This window comes from Lepisosteus platostomus, chromosome 1, assembly GCF_059453375.1.
Source record: "Lepisosteus platostomus isolate fLepPlt1 chromosome 1, fLepPlt1.hap1, whole genome shotgun sequence".
Lineage (NCBI taxonomy): Eukaryota > Metazoa > Chordata > Actinopteri > Semionotiformes > Lepisosteidae > Lepisosteus > Lepisosteus platostomus.
This window is the reverse complement of record NC_142611.1, coordinates 5,287,409-5,301,060: the sequence shown is the minus strand read 5'-3', so window position 1 is coordinate 5,301,060 and position 13,652 is coordinate 5,287,409. Positions and strand designations below refer to the sequence as shown.

General features: G+C 35.7%; 1 long non-coding RNA gene across 1 annotated transcript in view; it reads right to left on the bottom strand.

Moving 5' to 3' along the window:
* Positions 1–1,076: 1,076 nt before the first annotated feature.
* Positions 1,077–13,652, bottom strand: part of LOC148677547 (uncharacterized) — a 28,423-nt gene continuing 15,847 nt past the window's right edge. The window contains exon 3 of the long non-coding RNA XR_015941112.1: positions 1,077–1,159. This is a non-coding gene — a long non-coding RNA (uncharacterized LOC148677547). The remainder of the gene's footprint in view (positions 1,160–13,652) is intronic.

Genomic DNA, 13,652 nt, shown 5'->3' with positions numbered 1-13,652 from the left:
AAGGGAGACCAAAAGCCGGGAGTGGAGAGGAGGCAGGAGCAGGAGAGTGGTATGAAGTCAAGAGAGGTGAAGAGAATTGTGATGTCAGACCTTTCAAATGAATAGAGAGGATTAGAAGGAAACAAATCTGTCATTGAGAGAAGGGGGATCCTAGTTTCAGGATAATTTTGGTTTTGGGTGTCCTTCTGCAATAGGAGTCCTGAAACCCCTCTGTAAGAAAGCAGACAGAGAGATCAATATGATCATGGTCGTTAGAGGTGAAATGGGAAACTATGGGTTTGGAGAAGTCTTTGCTCCTCACAGTCCTTACATGTTCCCTGAAACAGTCTCCCAGTCTCCTTCCTTTCTCACCAGTGTAACAGGTTGGGCGTTTTCTGAAAGAGATGCAGTAAATAAGGTTGCTGGAAATACAAGATGTCATCTGAGTGATCCAGAATTGTCCAGAGGGGGCCTTGAATGAGCGTGGTATTGGATACACTGTATATTTACAGGTGACGCAGCGAGTTCTGTTGCACGGGAAATGCCTGGTGTGGATGGTAACTGAGGGAGGTCAAGGGAGCTGTGATGAAGGTTACGCAGATCAAGTGGCCGGCGATATGAGATAATGGTGCCGTCAGAAACCAGGCTACCAGTGGAGGGATCATCCTGTAAAATGGAGAAGTTGTCATTAATAGTCCTGCGGATAGAAAGGGTGTTACTTTAGGTTGGTAGGGAAGCACCAATTGAATGGGGTTGTGTGGGGCTTGTGCCCCATTACAGTATGTGTCTCCAGGCTAGAGTGATTCTTCCCTGGAATTAGGGGCCATTCCGCTGTGGGGTGGGTGTTTCAAAAGCATTTTGTACTGTACATTGTGAAAATAAAAATAATCCAAGGAAAAAATGTTAGAGTCTTTTAATCAATTTTTAAATGAGTTTCCAGAATGTCAGTTTAAAGTTTGAATTATTCAAACAGACTAATAAAGGAAACAAATGCAGTATTTAAGAGTTTTAAACTGAAATTCACTGTTCTCATCATGTACAGTACAGTACGTAGAGCATTCTAATTATAGAGATCTGCTAACTGTTTACCTTGAAGTTTTCATTTTCGGAATCTGTCAACATCTGCATCCAACCCATTACTGCATGTCTTCTGGATAGGGGTGCCTTGTAGCTGTAAGCTCTGTTGGAAGGAGCGAATAACTCATTCACCAAAATACATCCTGACATTTGAGCTTTCTATTTCTTGCATCATATTTCTAGGGTGACCTCTCATTTGACTCAGTGATGTTTAACGTGATATGAAATGACATATGACTTTTTCCATTAACTGCCCGTAATGCATGGCAATGGGGTATTTTACTACAAATACATTAAACACTTACTTCATGAAATTAGACAATTAATCCTTTCTCCGTCTATTGCCACATACCAACAATTCCAACGACATCTTACTGACCAATTCTCAAAGCAGCAATGTAATACAATGAAAAAAATATTTCATTCAAAGCACTCATGCTATTGCACTATTGCAGGAATTCCGAGACTAACATTTCTTAACAATGTTTATCTGATTTTAATTTTTTTCCCCAATTTTCACAAGATTCCCTAAAGACAACAGTAATTTTATATGTGAACCATTAGTATGTAAATATGGTACATTGCAGAGTGTTCTTTTGCTCCTTTGCATCTGAAACCAAACTGCTGATTATCTAGTTGCAACAATGACTTTAACATGCTAATATAGCAATTCATTTCATATAGTCAAAGGAAGGGACACATACCCATACAGTACATAGTGCTGGTCATTTTTAATCATTAAATGGCAAAACATGATGCTATTTGTTTGTAATTGGTTTTAAGATTGATTTATAAAAATGAAAGCAGAATTTTTTTTTGTGTGCAAAGCTCTTCAGATTTATGGAATTCATATAATGAATTAATACTATTATAAAAATGGATCAATATGCGGTTTATATACATTTATATACAGTATAATGCTTACATACAGTATGTAGGAATGCTAAGAACATGGAATGCAATTATGCTTTGGCAATTTCCTTTGTACATGTTCAAGTGCTTTAATTAATACTGTATATCATGTATTTTATTTGAAGAACATGCTACATCATACAGTATGTTTTATTGTGCTTATTTTCATGAACCTATCATTTTAAGAATGCCAATGGCTTTACAACCTCAAATGTCCTTGACACACTGAAGCAATGTACAATCCCTGAAGCTTTTAAATCAGTCATTCAGATCATGGCTTCAGTTAATTTATATCCTGCTACACCAGCCATAATATAAACAACATAAACAGCTTTAAACACATGCCTGCTTACGTACTTTACTGTAGGATGCCACAGACGCTTTAGGTATTTCTTAGCTTTTTTGACAATTGTAATGAAATACTGATTTTTAAATGAAATTGTCCTTGTATGTCTGAGAATTCTTAATAAGATACAGTTTGATGTTTAAAAAGACAGTAACAAAACTGAAGGACTTAAAGCCAGATGTTCTAAAGAACTGCATTTGTTTTACAAGTGGCAAATTTGGTCGTAAACCATTTTTAACTGTCTGGAGACATATTAAACATACAGTATACAATGATACAGTATTTGAGAGGTTTTCAGGTAATAATTTCTCTTTGTGGAAAAGCACTTGACAAACAATTAATTCTGACCATTCTTGGTCAGTAAGCTTTTGTAAGTGAAGTTTAAATATTCAAATATTAATATTAAGATACATGGTTGCAATTGCAACACTTAAATCTATTTTTATTAAAAATCTTGAAAGCATATTTTTTTATTTATTACTAGTGCCACAGTATAGTGATGTTGACACTATACTGTAAACAGGCACCGTCCTTCGGATGAGATGTACAGTAAAACCGAGGTCCTGACTCTCTGTGGTCATTAAAAATCCCAGGGCGTTTCTCAAAAACAGTAGGAGTGTAACCCCGGCGTCCTGGCCAAATTTCCCATTGGCCCTTACCAATCATGGCCTTCTAATAATCCCCATCTATGAATTGGCCTCATTACTCTGCTCTTCTCCCCACTAATAGCTGGTGTGTAGTGAGCGTTCTGGCGCACTGTGGCTGCAGTCGCATTACCCAGGTGGGGCTGCACACTGGTGGTGGTGGAGGGGATCCCCATTAGCTGTAAAGCGCTTTGAGTGGAGTGTCCAGAAAAGCGCTATATAAGTGTAAGCAATTATTATTATTATTATTATTATTATTATTATTATTATTATTATTATTATTATTATTACAGATTGTTCTTAGCACTTAGTTGAAATCAATGGAGACATTTCAAACCTCTTGGAAAATTAAAAAAAATCCTCTAATATTAGAAATTGTCTCTAAAGAGAGGAAATGCATGTATAAATCTTGTCTTTTCAATCTAACAAGACAGAGTAATCCGTGGTGGGAAAACCAGTTGGAAACTGTGAACATAATATGGTATGCATGAAAGTATATTTACTACAAACTGTCAATGCTGTCCAAAGCAAAAGTTAATAATTTCCAGAAAGCAGACTTTGAAGGAATGAGACAGTTTAGGAAAGTAAAATATAAGATAGGACAGTTATGAGATCATCGGAAAATTGAGGCTGAAAATTTAGACAGTGAGTAAATCAAAAGCTAAATAAAAACAGTTTTCCATATGGTTCAACTAAATTGATAAGGAAAAATAAGGGGAAAAATAATAGTCCATTATGAAACCAATTATAAAACCAGCAGGATCCAGTTATAACAAAGGAATATATTCGATTACATGTAAGGTTATGGAAACAACCTTGCCAGTTGCCAATGCTGCCTGAGTTGTGTTCTTTGAGACTCTTATTGGGATGTCTGTCTTTTAGGATTCACGCAAACCTGAAAGGCTTGCTGAATTCAGTGAGGCGGTGTCATATTATGGCTCTTTCCCATTTGATGATGAATCACCAAATGAAACCTTGGTTCTTCATATACTGTAGTTTGGAAAGCACTGAAAGATATTTTGGCCAGTCCTGGTGCATTAGAGCAGAAGTTTGAAGAAGGCAAGCACTTTGAATTCTGTACTCAGACTCCCGGTTTTGATGGGTGTGCTGACACTTAGTGAATCTCACTCACACTCAACTGTTGACATGACCTAACTTTGAACTCATAATGTCTGGATGATAAAGCTCAATATGTACTCAGAGCAAGTGCTTTTACAGGGTAAGGCCACTCACAGGTCTTTTTTGTTTGTTTTTTTGGCTCTTAATAAGTATTTCTTAAGTCTTGTTTTTGAGGGTACTTTTTAAATAGAAGTGCAATGTCTATTTAATTACAATGTCATCCATTCAGATGTTGCTTCTATTGATGTAGGGGGCTATAGAGTCCAAGATTTCCATGGAAATACCTCAATATAGAATGGTGCCTTTCAATTCATTTCAGGGCTATAGTGCAGAAATTCAGTCAGTGCAGATATCAAAAGAATTCTGTTGTTTTATTTTTACAAAGATCTGGCAAAACATATTTATTCATTCATTCATATATAATAGATTTTATTGAAACATTACAACAAAATGTTGTAGAACAAGCAGAAAATGCAAGAGACTTCACTTAAATAAAGTCTCAGGCTTAAATTAAAAAGCACTAGAATAGATGAAGGTCACTGAAAAAGCAATTAAATTAAAAAATCCATTTTTTTTACTGAACAAGTGCTTCAGACCACAAACAGTCCCAGTAGAAAATACATTTTCTTTAAGAATACAGCAGTCTGATGTTTAAAAACACCACTTGAAACAAAAAAAAATATTACCTATTTACTTTGAGGGAAAACCTGTCTAATCAATTTATCATTGATAATAGCTGATTTTCCTGATTTAAAAAATGATTGGCCTCTTACAGAATGACTAAGGAGTTACACCTCATTTTACATCTCATTCAGATTCACAGGAAGATGATTTCACATCCGAGCTGATAAAAGTAAGACTACAAATGATACACTACTCAGTATCGGTAGTATGATTGAACAACAGGCATTTACAAATTGTGTAAATATTCTGCACAGCCTTTTGTTTAGGACAATACAGTGTCTTACTAAAGTGATATTTGCACACCTTCAGAAATATCCAATAACTTGAAAAGTGGAGTGTTATTGCGCATACTGTACCTCTTCTGCAATGAAGAAGAATATTGCTCTTAAACTTATTCAACAAACATACTGTATCACTATTCAAGCAGATGAGTCAAATATCTTCGCTTAAAAATTAACTCCAAGGATGTTTCTGAAACTGTTTTATTTTGGATATGGGTGAGCTGCAATGTGGAATTGCAGAAGTCATTAAAAGAGAGAATTTAGAATGCCTTTAATACTTTGGGGAACTACGGTTGTTTAGCATTTATTGGATTTTGCAGTGATTGTGGTAACAGGAGGCTATGAGTCAAAGTCTGTATTTGCAAACGGCTTCGGGAAGATTCTCTTTCTCTCATTTTTTGTGACTCAATCATAAGCTTCCAGTTGCTGTTAGTGAGGACCCAGAATGTACAGTATTGGAAGTAATCATGATTTTAAAATATTTTGACAGTTTCTTCTCATTTAAAGTCAGTTATTATAAAGCTTGCATAATCTGAGTGTACATAGAAATGAGCAGCACAACTTTTTTTTACAAAAACGTTACGTTTTTGCTTTATTTGCTGTAAAATATATACTGCTCTTCCAATGGAAGGATTAATTAAAATGTCCATACAAAGCTTTCACTGAGGAAGTAAAGTAAGCTAAAAAAAACTCAACATCTATGAAACATCATATTGAAAGTCATAGAAACAAGCAATCTGGCCCGATTAAAGGAATTTACGCTAATCCTTATAATAACAAACAAGAAACAAAGCTAATCAATTTGTAAAAAAGGAGAGGTCACAATCAATAACTTCATTGAAAATCTTTCTGTTTTGAGCTCAACAGAAATGGGTACAGGATTAAAAACATGCCTTGGGGAAGCTGAAATCTGATCACCGGCTCATCTGCTGAAGATCAGTCAGCACAGGTTTCCATAGAACCAATAGCCAGTGAAGAATGATACACTCCAGAAAAAAATGAAACACTGTGGTAGATTCTCTTGCAGTGAATAACATCAACACTGAAAGCAGATTCAGTCTCATGCATGACATCATCACGAATAATAGGACCTATAAACGTCTCTGGGTTTGATGGGCAGACATTTGTCTTATTTGAAGTATTCATGAGACAAATATACATGTTCAGCTAATATTTTAATGTAATCATGGCCAATGAATGCTTACTATTTTACACTAAACTTTCTTTGAACCATCTATCAAAAAAGTACAGATATAATTAAACTATAGAAGGGCTATTTCAAAATTCTGTACAGGTTAAGTATGTGCATTTCCATGCTCATACTATTACACTTATCCCATTAAGCATAAAGCTGCCTATACACAAGCAGTGACATACAGTGTCACACAGTTTGTCCATTCTAAATACTAATTCACTTTAATTTTTGCATTTAAACTGACATACTGTAAGATTAATTCTTATTTTTCCATTTCTTTTCTGCTTATCAGTTACAAGTTTGATTAAAGGTGTACACACTACACTTAACTGAAAGTACAAGTTATAAAATGGAAAAAAAAGCTTTCCAGAAAAGGTATTACTTAAAAATGTTCATGTTCCTTTCAGTGACTCCTATAAAACATTTTACCAATAGCGTACTTGCTTCTAATACTGGACATCTTAACTCAAATCAATATTTGATTATTTTTTTAATCCCATGGGATTTCCTTTGTAATTCCACTCGCCAATCATGACTTAGTGAAATGTAATGAACATCTCCCATCTCTCCCTGTGAACATTCATCTGTTTTCTTTTGCCCATTTTTCAAATGAAGGTCAAGAGTATAAAAAACATGTGCATAGGTTGAAGGAGTATCACACAGCATATAGACTTTTATCGCATCACATTCTGGAACTACATGTTTAGTACCTCAGCATTCTTCTTAATGTTCTCAGATGTCAAAATATCTGAAGAGATCATATCAGTGTGATTTTACCCCAATAAAAAAACTTTCAAATTGGTAATATCCAAAATACATTGTAGTTCCTATAGATGAAATCCCAAGTAGGCTTCCTTAGATAAAATCAGTGAAATCTAGCCTGTAGCACAGCACAAGGCACAAGTTATAACTTCTGTATCAAATTGTTATCCTGTATATACAGTACAAATATAGAAACTAATTCATTTTTTAGAATTGTTGTTGTTCATTTTTGATGGAATGGTATATTTCAGAATCAAACATGGAAAGTTGAAATATAAAGGATAACTTTATAAAAAATTAATAAAGTATAAATGAAAGTTTAATAGCCTGTCATACGTCACCAATACTTACTATCCCAAACTGGACACAGCCCCACAAAATCGGACATACTGTATTGTATAGACAACAGTATATCTGAATCTGAATGCCAGTGGGAGTTTAGCTGAACACACTCCCATCACATGTAATGTAGTAAAGATCAGGGGTCACTGAAGACCAGCTCAACCTGGTTTATGCTTTGTCAACAAACGTGAAAAAAACAAGAACTGCATAAGGCTAAACTATTATAAATTATTATAGCCAAGGTATAGTATCTGGCTGATGCTTTTTGCAAAGCAACTTCCAATTGCACCTATTATATTTATACAACACTGTATTTTGTGGATAAATTCATGTCCAGCACCTTTCGCAAGGGTATAACATCAATGCCCTGCAATTCACATTAAAAAAACCTAATCATTTCAGTTTTAGTTCCACCACAAACATTATACATACCCTACTTCCCTGACAACTTTTTGACCTCCCCAGTCCTCTGAGCCCCATCTCCATCATCTTTTTTCATTAGAAACTCCTCCAGACTTCGAGACCCAGATGGTATTTACTGTGTATTTTAGTCTTTTAGGGTTGACTGGAGTTTGAGTGGAGCACCAGAGGGGGCTGTATGAGGACCATTGCTTTTCCTGTCTATTGGTGTTTGTTTTAATTATTTGCATATGTGTGGATATAGTTAGAACCAGTCAAGTTCATAGATAGTGCCAAAAAAAGGAAGATCGGCAAGCATTGTGGAACCAGCCAAGGATATTCCAAAGGACTGAAATAAAGACTGGACAAACACTAGGCAGATGACATTTAATGTAGACAGAGTGCATGAGCAAATAGGAAAAATGAACTTTTAAAAATAAAGATATTGAAAAATCCACATGCTAAAAATCAAAAAAAGACATTTCAGTTCCACATTGAATCTGAGCACAGTGTAACGATTCTTGATTCAAATGACGTGTGTTACAAAGGTGTGTTCAAGTCAAGAGCACTGAGTGCAAGGAGAAGATATCGACAGAACTTTAATCAGCAGCAAGATAAATGACAGAATTCAGATGTCTGCTTGAAGTCCTGTTGCAAGTCAATAAACAGCAGACCAAGGATTCACTATGATATAAAAGGATGTGCCAAATATTTGCCAGTAAATCACTATGTTGTCGCTGCCCAAACAATAATAAATCCATTTTTTTTTCCTACAGTATGAAGGCTGGGGTTTTCCATTTCATGTTTTGTTTTTGCCTCAGCTCTGCCCTCTGCAATGTGTAAATGCATTAGCTATGGAATGTATTTTTTTTTATATTTGTATATCAAAAGTATTTTGCTGTACATCAAAAATATTTTTGTCCTAGAAAATCAAAGAAATTTCCATTTGACTGAGTGCTAAAATATTTTACTGTTTATCCCGTTGAATGTAAATATTTCTATATCTAGCACTTTCCTCACTAAACGGTTTCTGTTAAATTGAAACTTCAGCTTACTTAGTATTCTCCAGCCCTTCCAACACCCAAGCACGTTCAGCACAGAATGACATATTCTCCTTTCATTTGCACCAGAGGAGTTCTCCTCTGAGAACAATAACTTGTGGTTCATTATTTATTGCTTCGATCTACACTTATATTGACTCTGTAAAGTGGAGTAATGTCAAGACTGCTAATTAAAATATGAGACTAGTTCAGACTGCTACTTTTTCTGCATAAATGCAAACATAGAATTTACAGGCTTCATTACAAAATCAACATATTTCCCCCCCCATTTTTAGAAGCACTTCATTCAGTTGTCAAGCAAAGAAAAATGAACTACATAATGAAAAATAAAAATGCTTTATTTATTCACATGGGTAGAAATTAGTGAGCTGTAAAAAATGGTCACAGCAATTAACGATGTTTTGATTCTAGTCTGGCTTAAAGAAATTACATTGATCATCTAGACCTAGAACCACAGACAGCAGGCACATGGCTACTTTGGAGACACTGCCTGGTGCTCTCTGGATCAGCCAGAAATAGTCAAGGTAATTGTGATGGCAGGAGAATTGGGAATTAAGAGGAAGCTGAAAGGATGATGATATCATGTTCCTCTGTTAGGAAGTTGTAGAGAAGGTACCAGCAAACTACACTATCAGACTAGGAGGACTAGAATATTCTTGCATGCATGAACTACAGTACCCCTCTTCAGAAACAGCACTTCTGTCCTTCATTGATGGAACAGAGGAATGGAGTTCACATCCTGAAAAGCCATGTGATTTTCTGGTGCCACTGATGACTACTTTCATTTTAGTGCAGGGCAAAACATATCCTGTTCTCTTCAGATGTTTTGGGAGTGTTACTGTATGTAGGAAGAAGGTACTGTAGATATGGTTCAGGTGGGGAGCTGCGTCAGCATGCATAGGCTGCAAAGGAACAAGTAATAGGTTTATCCCATGCTGAAAAGAGAAGAAAGAAAACAACATTTTGTCCATGGAGCCTTCCCACACCTGAAGAAGGCTCCACAGCCGAAATGTTGTGTTCTCTTTCTTCTCTTTTCAGCATGGGATAAACCTATTACTTGTTCCTGTAGATCTAGGATTGCTTTCTGGATACTCATCTGCATGGATGTGTAATGACAGCAGCCTCCAGTGACAGTACTGTACCTGAATTAACAACGCCTTCAGCTCAAGACATTCCACAAGATGCCGCAGGACAACCAGGTACAGTATGTCTCTGTCAATCAGTGCTGCAAGTTACTGAATCATTTCACATTTGTCTGCCTGTAGCTGCTTTATGAAAATCATAAATCTTAAACTTCCAATCCAGCTTGCAGTACAATGCTTACAGTTGTTTATTAAAATGGTCTTACAATCTACATCTGTGTATGCAATTCAAAACAGCTCTACTATCACAACATTCATGAAGTGGTAGCAAGGGTTCTGTGCCCTTAAGTGGAAGGTTGTAGGTTCAATTCCCATATTACGCACTTCTGGTGTGTCCTTAAACATGTTGTTTCCTTTAGGTTGTTTTACTGCAATACCCTGCTGTATAAATGGTAAACCATAGTGTCATAATCAATCATTTGTTTTGTCTGACTTATAGGGTTACATAAAGGTTTAATATTGCTTTGTGTGTGCTCTAACAGCTGTTTGAATCAGCTCTCGTGACTAAAAGAGTATTACTACAACTACAAAATGTATGTACTACAAATACTGTACATATGAAGGATTTACAGTATAAGACACAGCATCCATTTTGAAAAAAAATGCATCTGTATAGTGAAAATAGTCTTTTTTCAATACAAATTAGATAACACAAGACATCTCATTGTAATGTACATCTAAATATACAAGACAAAAAAACAAACAAACAAGCCACAAGCTTTGGGATTAGGACTGAACACCTCTTAGTCAGAATCCCTTCTAAAAGGTTAAATTGCATCCTATATAGATTTTCTTCTTTAATACAATAAACTTTTAATACTGCAGATTAATATAATTTCATTTTGTGATCTATAAATAATTAACTACATAAAAATTAGTTTTGTGGCATGCTGTTAGCAAGCTGTATCAAAGTCATGTAAAGTTAATTACTGTGTTAATTAATGTCATACATTACATTTTGAATTTTTGTTATAAGGCATATATTTATTTAATTATTACTTTAAATTCTTAAAGTTCTTATCCTTCTTATCTGTAATGTAGTTTAACTTGTGCTGGCTTGCTTCATATTCTGCAAATTCAATCTTTTACTACTTAATGTACATCTACAGCGAAAGTAAATATGTTGTTACTAAACATTGTGTTATGTACTTATTGTCAGTTCATTTCTTATTAAAATGTATTGTACATTTATTATTACATACAGTATCCGTCCATTTTCTAACCATTTACTATATAAATTAATCCCTCTACTACTGTACATACAGAATGTAATAAAAGTAGGTTTAAAATCTTGTCTATAGCAGCACAAAGGATTCAGCCTCTACCACTTCCAACAGAGAAAGTGTTATTCCTTTTTGATATCTTGCCTAATGAGCCAATTAGCCATTTTGATGTTCAAGAAAGCAATTAAGAGTACTTATCATATACAGTAGCGTGTACTGCATGTGTTGCACCCTGCAGCAAAGTGTGTAACCCGCTGTCTTCTATGGATCTGCACCTGATATAGGTCTGCACTGCTGACCCCAGTTCACTCTTTGGGAGTGAGCATTTCATAATTAAACTGGCTTAATGGCAAGGTGTAAAGCCCCTGACCCCTAGCTACTGAGGCGTTAAATACAAAGGGAGCTAAAAAGAGAGAGAGAGAGCCTGTAAGGGGTGTTATTGCTCGAAGTATAATTATGCTATTAAGACATACTAGACTATCTGTTTTAACTAAGGTACACAAAAGGTCATTGCTTCAAACTTCTTTCTTCAAGGCTCCTTTCAATGCAGGCTGGGCAGATGTTTTTTAAGGATGTGTTGCACAATGTTTGTGATAAAAGAGATTACAAAAAAATGCTGGCCTTACACAGATCTGTGAAATTCTTGACCTGAACTGCTGGGGGGAGAGGCTGGTGGTGTAAAATGAATGCCGTGCCGGGTCGGGGCTGCACTTCAGCCATGAAAAGTGCTATATAAAAGCAACTAGTGAACTATAATTACATGCCATTACCTTATGCCAGAAAAATGTCACTAGTGAGATTTCACAAGTCAGATGGCAAAAAATAACACTTTCCAGAAAAAAAAGTCCAATTAGCTATTCATTGTTCCACTACTCACATAAATGTGATAAACCTGTCACGATTGTACCCCCTCCTCCCTAAGGGCGCTCCGGCTCTTTTCACTCAGGACTTAATTCTGTGCACCTGCCCCTTGTTCCAGCCTCCTTCCCGTCCCCCTTAAAAGCCAGACACTCGGTCAGTTCCGGGCTCTGCATCTGATTACCATACCATGCAAGCCCGGGTCCGGATGAGTCTGGCTCCATTATGTTTTGAAGTCTCTGTTCCTGTTCCCCCTGCCGGTTCCGACCCAGTTCTTGGGGGAAAACAACCCCCCCTGTTTTCATCCCCGTATTCCTGCATGACCTTTTTCCCCAGTGTTTCCTCACTACTGCGGATTGTGTCATCCGCATAGGGTCCGGAAAAGAACTGTTCCGTTACAAAACCCTTGTACCCCACCCCTAGATAAGAACACAGCATTCTTCAGACTCCAGTACAAGACACAGAAGAAGTCATAAAACTGACAAGTCACAAACACGAGCTGAATGAACACTTTTAAAGCATCCTGACTCTCTCTAAAGGATCTGAGTGTAAAAGCACATACAAACTTGCCTTAAAAATGACTGAATACAGCAAAAACACGTGCATGACCAATTGGGTTTCCTTGCATTCATTTGATAATAAATAAGAAAACAGCCAAAATATTTACCAGTAAGTTTACATTTAACCAACAAATTAAATTTCAGAATATTAAGGAAAATTCTACCCACCTCCCCGTCCCCATCAGGAGTGGGAGCCCAAACCACTACTCCAAATGTCTATGTATCAAATATGCTTTATTTTATTGCAAACACCATTTACTGTACTTTCCTTGTCCAAGTATTACAATATGTGTGATCTTGTCTTGGTTAGATCTAACTTATAAAAGTGTTGATAAAGATAATATTGTAAAGTACTTCTTTTTTTTAATTTTGTTTGCCTAGGTTTCTGAAGACAGATTCCGTTCACAGACAGCTAGCTGACATGGCATTTTCAAAATGCATGGTTTATTTATGGGCAATTTCATTGCGAACTATTCGGTGTTCATTTTCAAATAATATAATGGTGAAATACCTTGAATTCCAAACATGGAATATTATATTAAATTTTAAAAATATATTAAAGAAGAATAAGTCCATCCCTTTTATATTATGGTTATATTATGGAATATAAAAGTAAAGTGGTTTACTTTTATATTCACAAGTAATGACACTAGCAGGATTAATGACTCTTGGAAATTAGTCTTTGAGCCATTTTCAAGTAAGATGACTTGATGATATGAAGCATGCTGTCATCCCAGCCTCTAAATTTTAGCACCAGCGGAATCAGCATAACATTTACACTTAATGTTAAATTATTTGTGTCCTTAATGTGATTTTTTCAGCCCACTTTATTATTCTGTGAGATTTTATCCCTTTTATAACCACTTCCTTTTCCATAGATACTTCTTGTTTTGGATTTGCATTAATGTTTCATCAAAAAGGTAAGCAGACATTGCACTTACTGGGAATTATTCAACTGATTTTTTTTATTTATACATGCTGCCAGAAAACAAGCATCTATACAACATTGTATATAATGTTGTCAAAATAACCTTCACAGCAAATCATAAAAAAGTCCTACTTGAGTTA